A 19,084-nucleotide genomic window follows, 5' to 3' on the forward strand; every position below is an offset into this window, starting at 1 on the left:
GGGATACTTTAGCACTCAAACCCATAGCACTCAAAACGCATAGTGCTTGGGGGTTTGAGTGCTAAAGCATCCCACGCGATGCGGCGCTTCCAGGGGTAAACCCGGGAGTGACGTAATCGTGCTGTGTGCGGGATCACCACCCCCAGCCCCGCCCCCAGAGGCTCCCACCAGTAGAAAGGGGGGGGGACCTGGAAACCCTAGTAATGCCATACAGTTCACCTTCCAAAGCGGCCATTTTCTCCAGATGAACTGATCTCTGTTGTCTGGAGATCAGCTGTAATCCCAGGTCCCCAGACACCTAGAGGTTGGCAACCCTATCCACCTGTAATTTTTTAATGCAAATAGTGGCTTCAGGGCTTTCTGATTCAGATAGTGATTCATGGTGTAGAGGTTAGTGTGTCAGACGAGGATCTGGGAGCCCCAGGTTCAAATCCCCACTTTGCTGTGAAAGCTGACTGAGTGATGTTGGACCAGTTGCTCTCTTTCGGCCCAATCTTTCTGTAAGGAAAGACAAATAAAGAAGGGGAGAACGATATTGTAAGCAGTTTTGCATCCTTGATGGGGGAAATAAGCAAGTTGTTGATACCCAAAGAAATTGTAAAGAAATTGGTGGTGGGGGTAGCCAATTTGCCATCAGTCATGGTTGCTGTTGGTTCCACGGGGTGGGGGGGAACCCATAGAAATAGAAGTTTCCACTCTCTCCCTGGGGAAAATAGCCCTTGGAGAGTGATTGAGATCATGAAAACCCAGTCACAGTCCGAACTGGGTTCCCTCGCAACTGCTATTCACATATATATGTAAGTGCTGGGAATTCTCAATCGACTCATGGCGACCCTAGCAAAAGGTTTTCAAGGTAAGTGAGAAGCAGAGGTGGTTTGCCATTGCCTTCCTCTGCCGAGTCTTCCTTGGCGTTCCCCCATCTAAACACTGACCCTGCTTAGCTTCTGAGATCTGACGAGATTAAGCCATACCATGCCGCCTTCCCTCCACAGCTGCTATTAGCAATTATTTTAAACACGAACGAAACAGCAAGAGATCTGTTGTTGTGCCTGGCTTCACACAGAGGGCTTTCCTGCATGGCTTTTTTTCCTGTTGGTTCTGGCCCCGTATGGCTTTGGTTTATCCCGATTTTGATTTTTGAAAAGCTTATTTTGAGTCGGCTTTCTCCTGGTGCATAATGTTTCTGTCGGTTTTCTTTGTCCCCCGCACTCCCACCTACCTCCAGCCCTCTTTTTGATGATTAAATGGTTGAGTTTGGAAATCCTCGTTATTTAAGGCATGTGTGGAGAAAATAAACTGACTCCACAATTGTGAAAATGCAGAGGGAGGGCAGACATAAGGAAGAACTGTGTTCAAACCGATTCCAGTGCTTGCGGATTGTCTGCCAAGAAAATCAGGAGTAAGTCGAGCATGCGGAAAGGACCAGAAGAGTTTGCAGTTCTATGCATATTTATTATTTTATTTTAGATTGACATGTCCCACCCTCCCCAGCCGAAGCCGGGCTCAGAGCGGGTAACAACATTTAAAACCAACCTACAAACATAATAACAATTCATTCCATTAAAACAATAAAACAATCCTAAATCATGCTAAAACCATAGATAGTGCAATAAAAAGCAATTTCCGCTGAATAAGTTCTATTTAACTTAGTGGAAGTTGTTCTGAGCAAAACATAGGATCAGGGCTGATTCAGTCTCATGCAGCTGCAGAGGCGGAGTTATTGCTGAAAATCCCTTACATGCGGTCAGGGCTCCATGATAGGGCTTGTGCATGTATTCACAGGAACAGCTGAATCCCCTTTCCACATGGTTTACGACGCTTGCTTGGGAAGAGGCACTTGGGTTGACAGTTCCCCCCTGGCCTCTGGTGGGGGATGGGGGGTAGGGTTGCCAGATCCAGGTTGGGAAACTCCCGGAGATTAGAGGATGGAGCCTGTAGAGGACAAGGACCTCAGTGGGGTACAGTGCCATAGATTCCACCCTCTAAAGCATCCATTTTCTCCGGGGAACTTATCTCCGTAGTATGGAGATGAGCTGTTATTGCGGAGGATCTCCAGGTCTCACCTGGAAGCTAGCATCCCTAAGAGGCATGAGTCCTATCTCATGCAAACCTAGTTCAGACATTTCCACAATCAGGTAGAGCTCTGAACCCCTAAACAAGCTTTCTGACCATAGCTGTACCACTACTGTATGATTGGTCCTGGGTTTGGAGTTGGAGGTTACAACCTTCACCCAGCCTGACCAAGATACTTGGCCCAGTCCACAGTCTAAGGACCCAGATCCATTTCTCATTCATCTTCATACACAGACTTGGCTCTGAAAAGCACAGCCTGTTTTTTTTTGTCGGCGGTAGACCTTCTGGGTGGCATACAGAAGGTCCCAGGTTCAATCCTCAGCATTGCCAGTTAAAAAAGGATCAGGTACTTGTGATGTGAAAGACACCCACACCCGTGACTCACACAGAGGTGTGTGAAGGGGCTTCTGTGAAAGCAGGCAAATCTTGCCCTTATATTCTCTGAAAGGAATGCTCTGTGGATGAAAGAATGATGTGCCACTCTCTTTCAAGAGTCTGTTATCTGTAAACATGGAAAGGTAGGCAACGTTGGCCTTTTATTCTTGTTCTTCCTTTTCTTCCTCTTCTTCATCCTGTGTACTGCAAGCACCTTTTAGCATCAAGAGCCCAATTTAACGTAAAGCAAAGTTTTCTCACCGTAGTTATTGTGGACCGCAATACATAGGCCCTCTCAGCGTGCAGATTTGCCCCTCTGAAGAATGTGTTTGACAGTACAGCTTCTTATTAAGGAATGTTTTCGGAGCAGGAAAATTTTCTTGTAAAAATAGATGATCGATAGATGAGGCCTCCTAAATGGTCAGGGTTGCCTACCTTCAGGTGGGACCTGGAGATTTCCCAGAATTAGAAGTGATCTCTAGGTGACAAAGATTAGTTACCTTGGGCGAGTCACACTGTCTCAGCCCCACCTACCTCACAGGTTGTCTGTTGTGGGGAGAGGAAGGGAAGGTGAGTGTAAGTTGGTTTGATTCTCCCTTAAGTGGCAGAGAAAGTCAGCATATAATCTTCTTCTTCTTCCCCTCTCCACCTTCCCTCCCCCTCCCCACAACAAACACCCTGTGGGGTAGGTGGGGCTGAGAGAGTATCAGAGCTATAACTTGCTCAAGGTCACCCAGCTGGCTTTAGGAGTGAATACTCCTAAAGCTGCCTTATACTGAATCAGACACTTGGCCCATCAAAGTCAGTATTGTCTAGGCAGACTGGCAGCAGCTCCATAGGATCTCAGGCAGAGGACTCTCATAACACCTACTGCCTGATCCTTTTAAACTGGAGATGCCGGGGATTGAACCTGGGACCTTCTGCATGCCAAGCAGAAGCTCTACCACTGATCCACGGACCTTCCCAAAATCCACACAAATATACATGAACACAAGTGATGCTGCCTTCTACTGAATCAGACCCTTGGTCCATCAGGGTCAGGATTGTCTACTCTGACTGGCAGCAGCTCTCCGGGGTCTTGGGCAGAGGTCTTTCACATCACCTACTTCCTGATCCTTAACTAGATATGCCGGGGATCGAACCTGGGACCTTCTGCATGCCAAGCAGATGCTCTACTGCTGAGCCATGGCCCCTCCCCATGATAGGGTTGCCAGGTCCCTCTTTGCAGTCGGTGGGTTTTTAGGGGCGGAGCCTGAGGAGGGCGGGGTTTGGGAAGGGGAAGGTCTTCAGTGCCATAGAGTCCAGTTGCCCAAGCATCCATTTTCTCCAGGTGAACTGATCTCTATTGGCTGGAGATCAGTTGTAATAGGGGGAGATCTCCAGCTACTACCTGGAGGTTGGCAACCTTAGGAAAGGGGAGAAACCTCTGATAGAAGAAGAAAAAAAGTGCACAGCACCTGAGGTGGCAAGGCGTTTGTATAACAAATTGCAACAACTTCAAAAATATACAAAATATTTATTATAAAAGTTCAGTGAAATTGTGAATTTTGTATTGCAATACAGTTATAATGAGCAAAAACAGTAGCATTGATTATGTTACACAAAACCACAACAGTGACGGTATGCCGGCAAATATCCCATTTCAATATCTCTTCTTTGGACCTTGTGATTCTACAACAAGCAAAAATATAACAACTACAGCCATCACACAATGTCTACACATTACTGTTGTACAACCAGGTGCACTTTTCCCCCTTCTTCGCTATGAATCAAAACATTGTACATCTCCGCTACTGTTACATTTAATTATTTCCCCTGGGCCTTTCAGGGAAAGGTGGCTTCTATTCGGTTTTAATGCCTTTCCCCCCTGCAGCGCGTAAGGCAAGAGGTGCAGCTAATAAACTGGAACAGCTTTTCCAACAAAGACGCAGACTGTGTTACGTTTAATGATCTGCTGCCCTCCCCCTTCTTCCTGCCATTTCCCTGTTTATTAATACTCCTTGCACACTGTTTATGCTGCAAAAAAAAAAAAAAAATCTGGTTCCAGCAGGTTACTACAATGGAGCGATAGAGACCCTTAGCCGGGGCAAGGGTGTGTGAGCGGTGGCGCAGAGCACTCGGGAGGAGACATGGGTTCTCCTTAAGGCATTGCGTTGCTTCTACGTGGCTCTGCTGCAAAGGTAGGGAAGAGATATGCAGACACGCACCAGAATGGGCCATCCTTTGTGAAAATAGCAGCTAGGCTTGCCAGCTCTGGGCTGGGAAATTCCTGTAGATTTGGGGAGTGGAGCCTGGGGAGGGTGAGGTTTGAGGAAGGGAGGGAGCTCAGCAAGGAGGTGATGCCACAGGTTCCAGCCTCTGAAGCAGACATTTTCTCCAGGGGGACCGATCTGTGTTGTCTGGAGATTGTTTGTAATTCTGGAAGTCCTCCAGGTTCAGGGCTGCCAGGTCGCTCCTCGCCACTGGCGGGAACTTTGCGGGAGAGCGGCTGGCGGCTGTGATCGGCGCGCACAATACCCGGAAGCGATGTGGCCGCACTGGCAATCTCCTCTGAAACTCCATAGAGTAGCATTGCTAGAGCATCTGCATCACTTCTGGGTAAACCCGGAAGAGACATCAGCAGGTCGTGCACACCTGGTTTCAAAGAGGGACCTGGCAACCCTACGCACACACTGATCGTAGCCCCCCCTCCGCTGGCCCTTTTCCGTGCATCACTGGGCCGTTGGCAAGCCTATCCAGGCCCCAGCTGAAGGACAGCAACCCTAATAGTGGCTCACGTGTCTATTTTATTGCTCTATCTCTACATCCCCCCCTTTCTGCAAGGTGATCTGGGCAGCGTATGCATCCCTCCATTTTATCCTCACAATAATCATGCGAGTTAGATAAGGCTGAGAGAGTGGTTGGCCTAATTTCACCCGGTCAGTTTTGTGTCTGAGCAGGGATTTAAACCTCGGTCCCACCGTGCATTAGGGTTGCCTGGTCCCTCTTCGCCACCAGCGGGAGATTTTTGGGGCGGAGCCTGAGGAAGGCGGGGTTTGGGGAGGGGAGGGACTTCAGTGCTATAGAGTCCAATTGCCAAAGCGGCCATTTTCTCCAGGTGAACTGATCTCGATCGGCAGGAGATCAGTTGTAATAGCAGGAGATCTCCAGCTAGTACCTGGAGGTTGGCAACCCAACCCTGCATGTATGTGTGGTACGGACCTGTTCTTCTCCAGCTCACAATTTACTTTGTGAAGTTTTCTGTACATTAACAGTGCTGAACAAATAACTGGAACAGGAGCGGCCAAACGTACCGATCTTTAGACGTTCGAGGGTATATCTGCATGCTTTTTTGTTGTTACCTCTCACGTTCCACCTTAGAAAAATGTTATGATTGTATTCAGTGCGAATTTGGCCTTGTCAAAGACTAAATACTGTTCCATCATGGGGGAAAGGGGAGAGGTGGATGGAAGTTTGGCAGGACGGACAAAGACAGCAAAAGGAAATGCGATTAGCTTAGCTGTGTTAACCTCTTTCACTACTGGCTCTGCAAGGTCATCCAATCTCTTGATGCTCTTGAGTTCTCTGTGATCATCAGCACATGTAATTAGAATTGCTTCTCTCTAGAATATCCCCCCCAAAAAAATCCCAAAGAGACAGCGTAGCCTGGTTTCCTCCTCCCCAGTTTGTGATAAGACGTTCTTATTATCGTTCAAATGCATGCTCCGTCTCTCTTGAGCCAGTGGGAGATACAGAAGACAGGAGAGATTGATATTGAACCAGTATTGATTGGTGTAGGGTTGTGTCTGCTGTGATTTGCTCAACTCCTATAGGGTGTAAGGGAGACAAACCTGTGGGGTCATTTCTGGGGACCAGGAATTTCCCAACCCATAATTGGCAACCTTAGATGTCTGTGCGGAAGGCAAGTTGTGAGACAGATTCACGCTGCAGCTAAGAAGCCCACAAAGGCCTTTTATGCAGGGATGTTGCCCCACGGTCACCCCTGCCAACTGCTTTGGGTTTCCTTTTGATTCTACATGCCTTTTCTGCCTGTCAGAGGTCGCCTCGTTCTCCCTGTGCATTTTGCCCACATTTTCCAGATTCTGGCTAAAACAGCATCTGGAAAACACGGGCAAAACGTGTAGGGAGAGCGAGGCGACCTCTGGGCAGAAAAGGCATGCATAATCAAAAGGATGCCCCAAAACAGTCAGCAGTGACTATGGGGAAACGTGTCTGTATAACAGTCAGCAGTGACTATGGGGAAACGTGTCTGTATAAAAGGCCTAAGTCTGCTGTTTACACTGTTCAGTCTCCCTTTGGCTATGGAAGAGCCAATTTTCACTGAGGTGTGGTACCAGAAGGATCACAGGCCAAAGGTACAATTAGGGTAGTATGCTGTCCATATGGGCAGAATTTACGACTCTGTGGTCTGGGGCTTTTTCATTTAGAACCACAGAAGGGTGACATGATAGAAATCTACAAAAATATGCATGGTGCGGAGAATGTGGCTAGAGACAAACTTTTCCTGCTCTCCTCTAATGGTAGAACTTGGGGTCAGCGTATGAAACTGACAGATTAAAAGCCCTACTGTTTTACAGAATGGGTAGTTGGCTTGTGGAACTCACTGCCACAAGATGAACTGATGGAATTAAAAGGGGGCTGGTTGTACAAATTTACAGATAGGTCTGTTGCTGGCTATCAGCCAAGTATTAGAAGTGGGGAATCAATCCCAGTTCTCCAGATTAGAATCCATCGCTCTTAACCACTACACCATACTGGTCTCAATAGCTGGATTGGAATTTTAAGGCCAGAAGTATAATGCTTCTAACTATAAGATAAAAGGTAAAGGTCCCCTGTGCAAGCACCGGGTCATTCCTGACCCATGGGGTGACGTCACATCCCGACGTTTATTAGGCAGACTTTGTTTATGGGGTGGTTTGCCAGTGCCTTCCCCAGTCATCTTCCCTTTACCCCCAGCAAGCTGGGTACTCATTTTACCGACCTCGGAAGGATGGAAGGCTGAGTCAACCTTGAGCCGGCTACCTGAAACCAACTTCCGTTGGGATTGAACTCAGGTTGTGAGCGGAGTTTGGACTGCAGTACTGCAGCTTACCACTCTGTGCCACGGGGCTCTTAACCATAAGATACTGGGAAGCTATTAAGAGCTGAGGCTGCTTTCTGCGGGCCCTGATTTTGGACACTGTTGGAAACCAGATGCTAGATGGACTATTGGTCTGATCCAGAATGGCTGCAATGTAAGATCCATTTCTATGCACAAACAAATGGTAATGCAAAAGAACTAAAATCCCTTGTGCAGTATTCCTTAATACAAACTGGACTTCATGCCTCTAAACTGGGATGGGCTACTTAGAAATGATGCGCCAATGCATTCTTCTTTGGCTTGAGTTGCACTGTTTTGTGTTTGTGGTGTGGAACGCTGATCAGGCTCCATACTGGGGGCACTTCTGTGTCAAGCGTGGTTTTTTTTTTAAATAAATCAATTTGCCTTTCCCTGATCTACCAAGCGTACATCTCTAGGTTTTGGAACACATCCAGGTTGTAATGGAAAGCTCACTGCAACCCATCAGATCTTATTAAACCTCAGAGAATTTCTACCCGGCGCACTTGATTTGAATAATTAAACAAGTTTAAGTCAGATAGATGGATTTGAACCTCAGAAGGGTGGCTTCTTGCCAGGTTTTCCTAGAAGAGACTTACACAACCTAATTTCTTTCGGAAAAGAAAGAAAGAATCTCTAGTAATGAAGAGCTGTAAGGGAAGGCGGCGTGGTATAGCCTGATTTTGTCTGATCTCGGAAGCTAAGCAGTGTCAGTACTTGGAAAGGGAGACCACCAAGGAAGACTCTGCGGAGGAAGGCAATGGCGAGCCACCTCTGCTTCTCACTTGCCTTGAAAGCCCCTTGCTAGGGTCACCATAAGTCAACTGTGACCTGATGGCACTTTGCACACACAACTGAGAGCTGCATCCAGCATGATTTCTGCCAGAGGTTGGTGGAGCTGAGCAGGCTACTGTGTTTTCCCTCCTTGACATTGCCTAGAGTTCCTCCTCTTTCTGCGCTGCAACCAAAATGATCAGGGGACTAGAGCAACAGCCCTATGAGGAGTGGTTAAAACGCTTAGGGCTGTTTAGCCTGGAAAGAAGGCGGTTAAGGGTAGGCATGATAGAGGTCTATACAATGATGCATGACATGGAGAGAGTGGTCAGGGAGAAGCTTTTCTCCTTCTCATAATACTAGAATGTGAGGTCATCTGCTGAAGCTGGAGGGTGAGAGATTCAAAACAAATAAAAGGAAGTATTTCTTCACACAATGCATAGTTAAATTGTGGAACTCCCTGCCCCAGGATGGAGTGATGGATGCCAGCTTGGAAGGCTTTAAGAGGGGAGTGGACATGGTCATGGAGGTGAGGGCTATTCATGGCTACTAGTTAAAATGGATGCTAGTCATGATGCAAACCTATTCTCTCCAGGATCAGAGGAGCATGCCAAATATATTAGGTGCTGTGGAACACAGGCAGGACGGTGTTTGTGAGCTTCCTAGAGGCACCTGGTTGGCCACTGTGTGAACAGACTGCTGGACTTAATGGACATTGGTCTGATCCAGTATGGCTTTTCTTATGTTTATATGTTCTTATCACTGTATCCACCTTTACAGCCTTAAGGATAGCATTCTTGGTCTCCTGTGACTGACAAGTCTCCCCAATCCAGCAAAAGGCTAGACTCACATGAAGAAGTGGGTTCCCCCAGCTGGATGGGGAACTGTGTGTACCAATCGTGTCCTTTCTGCAGACAGGATTCCCCTTCCTAAGCCAGTGGATGGGGACTGTGCACATTAAAAAGAAGAAGAAGAAGAAGCAGTGATTTCACTAACCGGAGGTTCAGACAGGGGAGTAGATCTGAGCTTTGTCTTTCCTGCTCTCCCTTCTCCACCTAAAGCAATCACCTCATCAAAGTTATTTCTCTACATTTGTATCTCTGCATTCAAATTTGTTATCTAGGCACAGAAATCAAGTTAGTTATCATTACCATCAATTAGTCTCTACTTTTGTTCTGCTTATTGTTAATATTAAACCTCAACATATTTGTAAAATAATTTCCACTGTTCATAAAACTGCTCATAGTTTTATCTCATTACTTGCATTTGTCATGTTGGTCGTTTTCGCCATAGTGGCGCATTCCATCAATTTTTCTTTCCATTCTTCTATGTCTGGGAGAAGTGGTTGTTTTCATTTCCTCGCCAAAACTATTCTGGCGGCGGTTGTAGCGTACGGCAAAGTGCAATTGATGCACTGGCGGAAGGAGTTGTGTCGATGGCACGGTTGGGAAGGCCCTGCCATTTCCTGGTTGCACTGACATTTTAAAACAGGGGTGGGGGACCTTTTTTCCCGCCAAGGGCCATTTGGATGTTTATAACATCATTCGTGGGCCATACAAAATTATCAACTTAAAAATTAGCCGACCAAGCCCCAAGCAGGCAGCTGCCCCAGATGAACCCCCCCCCCGGCATGGGCAAGCAGGCAGGCATCCAACCAGTGGCACACTCAGGGTGGGGGAGTTCCTTTTCTCGGCAAAACAAACTCACATCCGCCTTGAACAGAGGCTATTCCTGTCCGCGGGAGGGGGCGGATCACCAGTCTTAGATACTTCTGAGCTAGAGATCTGCCAGGACCCACAAAGGGCCAGACCAAATGATTTTGCGGGCCTTAAACGGCCCCCTGGCCGGACGTTCCCCACCCCTGTTTTAAAATTTCCTGCAGCTCAGCTCCACCCCCCTTTATTTTTAAAATGCTCTGAAACTGCAGACTAGGAGATGTTTGTTTAAATTGCTGATTTATATCAGGGAACGGAGAGCATGAACTCATAAGCGTTGTGCGGTTTTGCTTGAGGATATGGAATAATTGTTATTTTTCAGCTCTGTTTGTGCATGTCTGGGAAATCATTTGAAAGATCGATTTTTTAATAGAGCAATTGGTGGGATTGCAAAGAGGAAACGAGATCAGGAAAATATTAGTTGAAGGCTCAGTTGGGGTTCTTCCATTGGCCAGGAAGCAGCAGAATAGTTCTGGCAGATTGGCCATTAGTGCCACCAGGAAAGTCTCAGCCTGACCTTCTTCACCGGGTTGTTGTGAGGATGAAACCAAGAATCATATATGCTGTTCTGAGCTGCTAGGAGGAAGGGTGGAATAAAAATGTTATGGAGAGATAATGGCCGAATGTTGAACTAGGGATAAGGTATGAGCCCCTTAATGTTCCTGTCTGTAACATTTCAAAGATACCTCCTCGAAGATGGAGCAACGTGGGCCTCTCAAGAGAGAGAAAACGAAAGTCCAGTGGCGCTTTAAAGACTAACAACATTTATTTCCAATATGAGCTTTCATGAGTCTCCCCAAGGCTTCAGTGCTTCTGTATGGAAAGCCCTAGCCCATATTTTCCCTCAAACATGTAGCAACGCCCCTGCAGAGCAGTGCCTTTTGATTCTCTGGGCTGTTTTGAACTTTGAAGGGCAACTGAATCACTTTGACCACCTCGGCCAGAAATGTTTGGGCAAGCAATGCTATTATTTTGTCTTTTTATTTTGGATTGTTTTTGTCTGTTTATTTTGGATTCTTTAGCCTGCTTTGCCTCCTTGTGGTTTACGGTACCAAAAAACAGAAAGAGCCAGTGTGGTGTAGTGGTTAAGAGTGGCAGATTCTAATCTGGAGAACAGGGTTTGATTCCCCGCTCCTACACATGAGTGGCGGGCACTAATCTGGTGAACCTGGTTGGCTTCCCCACTCCTTTACATGAAGTCTGCTGGATTACCTTGGGCTAGTCACAGTTCTCTCTGAACTCTCAGCCCCACCTACCTCACAAGATGTCTGTTTTGGGGAAAGGAAGGTGCTTGTAAGCCTGTTTGAATCTCCTTAAAAAGTAGAGAAAAGCGGGGTATAAAAACCAATAATAATAATAATGATGATGATGATGATATAATAATAATATAATAATAATAATATAATAATAATTCTAATATTTAGACCCAGGTTACATAACTAGTCCACCTGCCATCAATAGAGTAATGAGGGGGGTTAGGGAGCATAACAGGGGGCAATAACTCTGCCCTTGAGGACAAATGTCTCTCTCCAGGCTCTTCCTTCCTTCCAAGAGGCAGATTCCCTTTAAGTTTCCACAGGATGGAGGGGCGAGACAGAGCAGGTGGCCCTATTACCAGTAGTTGCTTTCTTGCAGTTTTACAGCATTATGAGTCACTGGAAACAAACCACCTTCCACTTCAGCCAGTTTGCCACACATGTATTGTTGTGACCCCAATGGTCGTAGGGTCCAATGAAGACAATAAGGAGGGGGTTGGATAAAACTACACCTCTTTATTTTGGCCAAAGCAATAGAACCGGGTGCACAGACTCCAAACCAAACCGAGTCGGGAGAATGCCACACCCGAGCAAGGGGCAAACAGTATGTTTTATACCTTGATGGTGGTTACATTCCATTAAAAGATACATTCAACCATACAAGTCTCTAGCAGCATCATTGAGTATTAAAGATACAAAGTCAGCACTTTCCCTTCCGCAAGCGCGTCTAACAAGTCCTTCGCTCTATCGAAGAACAAAGCAATCTATAGGAATCAGAGAGTTCTTTGTGCGCACGAACGGGCAAGGAGGGAGGGAGGGAGGACTCTGTCCTTGGGCAGAGACACTCTAATCGGGCTGTGTGTGTGTGCTGTTTGTGCTTTCAGACAGTGGAATGTGAGTGTGTGGGTTCTGTGTCTGTTTCCAGACAGTGAAGTGTGTGTGTGTGCTTATGATTTTCACGGACACAACAGTATCAAGGACTCAGCAAGTGTTCTCAGCATTTTGTGCTCTTGGGGTATATTGAGTTCTCATCAAACCTAGGGTTGCCAGGTCCCTCTTCTTTTGGGGGCAGAGCCTGAGGAGGGTGGGGTTTGGGGAGGGGAGGGACTTCAATGCCATAGAGTCCAATGGCCAAAGCGGCCATTTTCTCCTGGTGAACTGATCTCTATCGGCTGGAGATCAGTTGTAATAGCGGGAGATCTCCAGCTAGTACCTGGAGGTTAAGAAATCAAAAGTCTGCACTTGTGTAAAGCTCAATGAAGCACATATACAGCAATTGCAGACTTTTGATTTCTTACTCTCCTGTTTTGTACTTGTAGCCCTATTTTGAATACTAAGTACCTGGAGGTTGGCAACACTACATCAAGTCAGTTTCTTGGAGTTCCCCCCTTTCTTTTGGTTAATTACACAATTGCACATATTCATGTGGGGGGCTCTGAGTAACTAGAGGCCCCTGCCTTGTTTGAAGGTGGGCTGATTCTGCGTCTTTTCTGACTGGCTTAGGTGGGGGATCAGCTGCTTTACTATCAGTTGGAGCGATTATAGTGAGGCACAGAAATTTCATTCGTGCGGCGTTCGCAACACAATGATTAGCTGGGTCGACACTGGGCAGTTTTCATTCGAAGCGGAAAGCTTGAATCGGTTTTTGCCTGGAACTGGAGTTCAGCCCCGACAGAACCCGAATCCGAGCTCCGACTTCCTGTTTGAAAGCCAAATTGGTTCGACGTACTGATTGTGCTTCCTGAGCAGTACAAAGGTAGGCGTTAATTGTGGAATTGCTGTTTCCATACACACACACAAAACCCCCTCAAAATGTGGTAGCGAGAGATTAAGCGGCTTTCCTATTGTTTTTATGAGTCTTGTTTTATGACTCATGACATTTCCCCCTCGTTGTCATTTTCTAGGGCAATTGGTTCTAAATATGGTAATGTGTTTACATAAAGTGAAAACTTCAAAAGGAATTGAGACTACAAGTAACACTCCAGAGTGTGTTATGCTTTGCATTAATTAGATTTATCTCCCAAGCGCATCCTCGAGTTTCAGTAGGCTGTTAGGCCATTTTGCAGACGTAGAACCTAAACGACAGAGATGCCGAAGAGTGTGCGGTACAGCTAGGGTTGCCAACCTGCAGGTGGTGGCTGGAGACCTCCTGCTACTACAACTGATCTCCAGCCGATAGAGATCAGTTCCCCTGGAGAAAATGGCCGCTTGGGCAATTGGACTCTATGGCGTTGAAGTCCCTCCCCTCTCCAAACCCTGCCCTCCTCAGGCTCCGCCCCCAAAAGCTCCAGGTATTTCCCAACCCGGAGCTGGCAACCCTAGCCACAGCTAAAATAAAATGGCAAGGTTCCCTTAGAAGCAGCCTAGCCATGGTTGGGAGAAGTGTCATGTTTTTCCAAAATGAATATTAGCACCACACCTTTATAAGGATCTGTTTATGTGACACCAAAAAGGGGGAAAGCTTTTGAGTTTAACAGAACTCCTCTTCAGGGTGGATGTTAAGCCAAAAAGGGGGAGGGGGTAGAAAAAAAATATGTAGAGGGACAGGATGAAAAAAATCCCCATTTCCAGCAGATATAGTGGCAGAAGGGTTAATATAGAGTTATTTTGGTTAATACTGAAAGATATTAGTTAAAACTCAGCATTTAAAAAGCCCCAGCCCAACATGAAAACATAGATAATAAAAAGAGCACCGACAGCTTAAAACAACAGTTCCCAGGCTAAAATAGTGTTTAAAAATCATCCCCATTAAAATCCTGGGTGAGCAGAATTAGGAAGAATTTTCTAACCGTCAGAGCAGTTCCTCAGTGGAACAGGCTTCCTCGTGAGGTGGTAAGCTCTCCTTCCCTGGAGGTTTTTAAGCAGAGGCTAGATGGCCATCTGTCAGCAATGCTGATTCTATGACTTTAGGCCGATCATGAGAGGGAGGGCACTTTGGCCAATGGGGGGGGGGAGGTAGTTGTGAATTTCCAGCATTGTGCAGGGGGTTGGACTAGATGACCCTGGTGGTCCCTTCCAACTCTATGATTCTATGAGGGGGAAAAAATATGGGAAACATTTTAGCCTGGGGCCTAAAAGAAAGAAATGTACGTACCAGGCGAGCCTCAAGTGGAAGGGCATTCCACAAGTGGCACCTTCAAATTTGACAAATTTATTGTGACATGTCCTTGCAAACTGTAAGATCCTATTTGCTAATCTCTTGAATGCTGTGTTATCCTGTGATGAAGGCTGGTGGCAGGAATAAGGTGCACACAAGGAAATGGGTCATCTTGAATCAAAGCAGCAAAGTGGTATTTGAGGGGTCGCTCCGTGCCAATTATGCCTAGCCAAACTCCCTTCCTTCCAAAAATCCACTGTTCGTAGAACTTAGGGGAACAGAGCTCTTCTTTCAACTTTCAGAAAGGACAGTATCGTCAAAAGTTACTCTGGCAAAGTGACTTTCTGGGTTTTTTTTTAAAGTTGCCCTAGGGTAAATAATGAGTCTGTGGCAGAACTAAGCTTTGAACCCATGTCCAGGTATTTATTTGATTATAAAGCACATCAAACGCTAGGAGCTGTACAGCGATTGTGTTGAAAAGAACAAACTTTGCCTCAGGCTTACAAACCCAAAAAGCAGACCAGTTGGTACATGAAAAGCAGTGGGAATCAGGGGAAATGAAGAGTAGAGGTCAAAGGCCTGAGAGAAAAGAAAACCCTAAGTAAAGTAAAGGTTGGGGCCTGAGGGGGCTTAGGAGAACTGGGGGGCCCTCCTCTCACAAGACCCAACCCTACTTGAATATTTCGTTTTCATTTAAAGAAAAAGTATCTAGCCCATTTAACTGTAATATAAGGAGGGGAAAGAGATATAAGAAGAGATATAGGAAAAGAGATGGAGGTAGTATTCTACCCCGTTGTTCACAGAAAAATAAATTTCAGCTCCTGTCTGACACTGGCAAGCAACAAGCTTTCTTATTTGTACATTAAAAATAAAATGGCTACTTAGTAGGATATGATGTTAATATTGATGAACATATCAAGCAACCTGTCCTGCTGTGAGCCCCCCACCCCTCAACATGGTGGGGTGGTGGTTAGGAGCAATGGACTCTAATCTGGAGAACCGGGTTTGATTCTCCACTCTTCCACATGAGTGATGCACTGTGTGAACACACTGGTGGACTTGATGGGCCTTGGTCTGGTCCAGCAGGGCCTTTCTTATGTTCTTATGACTCTAATCTGGAGAACCGGGTTTGATTCTCCACTCTTCCACATGAGTGATGGACTCACTCTTGTTTGTGGCTTCCTGGAGGCACCTGGTTGGCCACTGTGTGAACAGACTGCTGGACTTGATGGGCCTTGGTCTGATCCAGCAGGGCCTTTCTCATGTTCTTATGACTCTAATCTGGAGAACCGGGTTTGATTCTCCACTCCTGCACGTGAAGCCTGCTGGGTGACCTTGGGCCAGTCACAGTTCTCTCTGAACTCTCTCACCCCCACCTACCTGTCTGTTGTGGGGAAAGGAAGGGAATGATTTTGTAAGCTGGTTTGACTCTCCTTAAAAGGTAGAGAAAGTCAGCATATAAAGCCCAACTCTTCTTCAGTTTCCCCAGCACTCAAATATATATCTATGAGCCTGCAGTGAAGAGAATATATAACAGTTATAAAATATAATGCTCTCGTCTTCTAGGTTGTGAGCATTACTGTTAGCCTGGTTGGAATCTCAACAACAATCCAGCTGGAACAGCTTTTGGCATACTACTGTGTGCCTCATCGTACCTTTTGGTTTTTATGAGAGCGAAATTAGCATTTTTAATGCAGGGGACCTTCATTTTTTATAGCAGTGTAAATAAATGAGATCTTCTCTGTGGGACTTGGGGAGTCTTCCAAATGTCTAGCATGCCAAGTGAGCCGCGGCTGTACGAGGAACTCAAAATCAAATTGTCTGACAGTTAACTTTTGAGCGCTCCAAGGTTGCTGGCTAACTCTCTCATTATCCTTGTGATTAGGTACCTTGGTTGCGGCTCCAGGTACAACCTTCCTGACTGTAATTTTTAGATTTATTTTCTTTTGGATGGAGCCAGGAAGTGCTCAAACTTTGATCAGGGAAGCAGTGGAGGGAAAGAAACAACCGAAAATCTCCCCCCTGTAGCTGCTTTTCTAATGAAATGAATCCTTTCCCCTAAGCTGCTTTCTGACATGCAGAGGGAAATATTCTGAATCCATATCTGTTTTTCGAAGTAGGAAGACAAACTGTTTGAGTGCGGCAGTTGTTGGCAGACAAATGGGGATTGTTGACAGAGTTCAAATGGGAAGGAAAATAAGGCTGCGCCGGTAAGTTGGAGGGGAGAAAGAGGAATGAGGTCCAAGAAGGTGAAATAAACTACTCTCCTTTATACCTTGTTTCTCCTTTCCCACCCCCTCCTAACAAAGCTCAAAGCCATACCGTTTTGCCTCAGAAAATCTCTATTTTTATATAATTTGTCCCTTATGCAAATAAAACCTGTGATTCTTTGGCTGCTTCTATGTGGAAGTTTTTTCTCTGCTTCAGTTTTTAAACTGGAGCATTTTTTTGGGGGGGGGGGAAGAATCTACATGGCATCATGCTCTTATCATGCTCCAGTCATCCTTTCCCCTTTCCTGGTACGCTCTTTCCAAAATCTGCTTTTCTCCAGTCTTTTTTTGGAAAGGAGAATTGTCCATGCGTGTCTGGATGAGAAGGTACGCATTTTCAAAGATCCCACCTATAATACTGCCATCTTCCTTCCGCTGGCACTTTTCAGACACTGTTTTCCTGCTGTGCCACCGAAAGTCTTTTGGGGTCTTTAAAAAAAACAGTAATTGCTATAGCACTATAATGCTGTAGTGCTGTAATGCTATAGCAAACGGCCGCTGATAGAGGGAAACGCCTCTGCTTTTGCAGCAGCAATGGATGTGAAATGGAGAATCCTCAACATATTTATTTACCCATTTGTACCCCACATTTCTCCCCACCAGGTCTCCAGATTGGCTTACATTGTTCTCCTCCATTTTACCCTCACAACATCCCTAGGCGGTAGGTCAGTCTGAAAGTGTATTACTGGCTCAACGTCTCTGCTAAAATCCTTATTTTAATGAATAAGAGGGGCCACAGCCTCTCCTCTTTTGGTGTCCTTTATATGAAAAAGGCACATTTGCCGCAATAGACAGCAGCCTCTCTCATGCTGACTTACGATGATACAGAACTCCTGTAAAACTGCCATAATTCTGGAAAATGTAATGTGATTCTTGAAAGTATGAGGTTTTAAATCCCTTTTTCACTGTCCTCTCCTCTATTGGTTTGTCTCCCAAGGACTCTAATTACTTCTTGGTGGGAAAGCAGGATTGTTCAGAAAGGACTCATTAATGTTGTTGACTTCGTGGGGATTCTTTAGCAAAACAGCCAGTTTTATGGATGTGTTTCGTTTTATTCTTTGTTGACTGTTACGGCCTGAGGCAGCGGTTGGCAGCCTTTGGGGCCAGAAAAGACTACTTCCACCTGTGAAAACGATGGTGTGCCTGAGACCCAAGTTCCGGTGGCACTGCCAGTGCCTTGGATAGGCCGTCCCTTGGGTAGAGAACTGCCCCTGCGTGCCAGACGATCAGGACTGGCACACAGTTGTTTTGCACACTCGCCAGAGTTTGTCCACCCATGGCTTAAGCTCAACAATCAAACTCTTCCATTTGATTTCTGCCTAACTTACCCTGCGGGATTGCAGTGAAGACAGAGAGCCAACGTGGTGTAGTGGTTAGAGTGTCCGACTAACATCTAGGGGAGCCAGGTTTGGATCCCTGCTGTGCCATGGAAGCTTGCTGGGTGACCTTAAGCCAGTCATGTTCTCTCGGCCTAACCTACCTCACAGGGTTGTTGTGAAGATAAAATGGAGGAGAGGAGAATGATGTAAGCCACTCTGGGTCCCCATGTAGGCAGGGTATAAATGAAGTACAAAAGGCAGGGTATAAATGAAGGGCAAAAATACTGTTAAGACTAGAGAAGCTCATGGGCACCATATTGAGCTCCCTGGAGAAAGGGCAGAAATGCAAATATGGGAAATAATCTGAGCATCCCTCTCTTCTTTTCGTTTGTGCCAGTTGCTGAAGGAGCATAAGAACATAAGAAAGGCCGTGCTGGATCAGACCAAGGTCCAGTGGCCAACCAGGTGCCAGCACACTACACATTACACAGACAAAGAAGCCCTTGACTGTGCAGCGAGCGAGCGAGCGAGCTCCCTTTTGAAGCGCGCTCTGCCAAATGTGAGGGTGAAATCAGGTTTTAACAGGCAGCCGCATGTGACAGTTCCTGGAGGAAAGGGGTTGAGAGAGTGGGGTGTGTGTGATAAAAGCTATACAAAGGGTAAGATTAGCATATCCCAGTTCCCCAAGTGAATTTGCATGTTATGCAAATTGCATGCTAGGAAAATTTTCTCCTAACCAAGTTGGTAGTACACTTTAATCCTGTGTCACTGCCTGTCAAACCAACACAATACATTCCTGGTTGATTTTTTTAAATTAATTTAATATGAAATAATAATCGCAATTCAAAAAATAATAATTGGAAGGGTGGCTTTATCCTTTCAGAAGTGTTAAGGCAAATGAAACATAATTTTGTTTTATGCAAAGAACAAATTAATTTTATACTTTTCATGGTGGCTAAATGGAACCACCATGTTCAGAGATACTGTACCTCTGAATTCCAGGGGGCTTGGGGTCAACAACAGGGGCTTTTATGTCCTACTTGTGAATCTTCCGTAGCCTTTGGTCACTGGGAAACAGGATGCTGGCATAGATGGACCTGATCCAGC

The 19,084-nt window shown here is 46.0% G+C and overlaps 1 protein-coding gene across 1 annotated transcript in view; it reads left to right on the forward strand.

The window, feature by feature from the left end:
- The window catches only part of ZDHHC8 (zinc finger DHHC-type palmitoyltransferase 8), a 125,615-nt gene that overhangs the window by 79,080 nt on the left and 27,451 nt on the right, over positions 1-19,084 (forward strand). The window lies entirely within an intron of this gene.

The sequence above is a fragment of the Euleptes europaea genome, chromosome 13 (genome assembly GCF_029931775.1).
Source record: "Euleptes europaea isolate rEulEur1 chromosome 13, rEulEur1.hap1, whole genome shotgun sequence".
NCBI lineage: Eukaryota > Metazoa > Chordata > Lepidosauria > Squamata > Sphaerodactylidae > Euleptes > Euleptes europaea.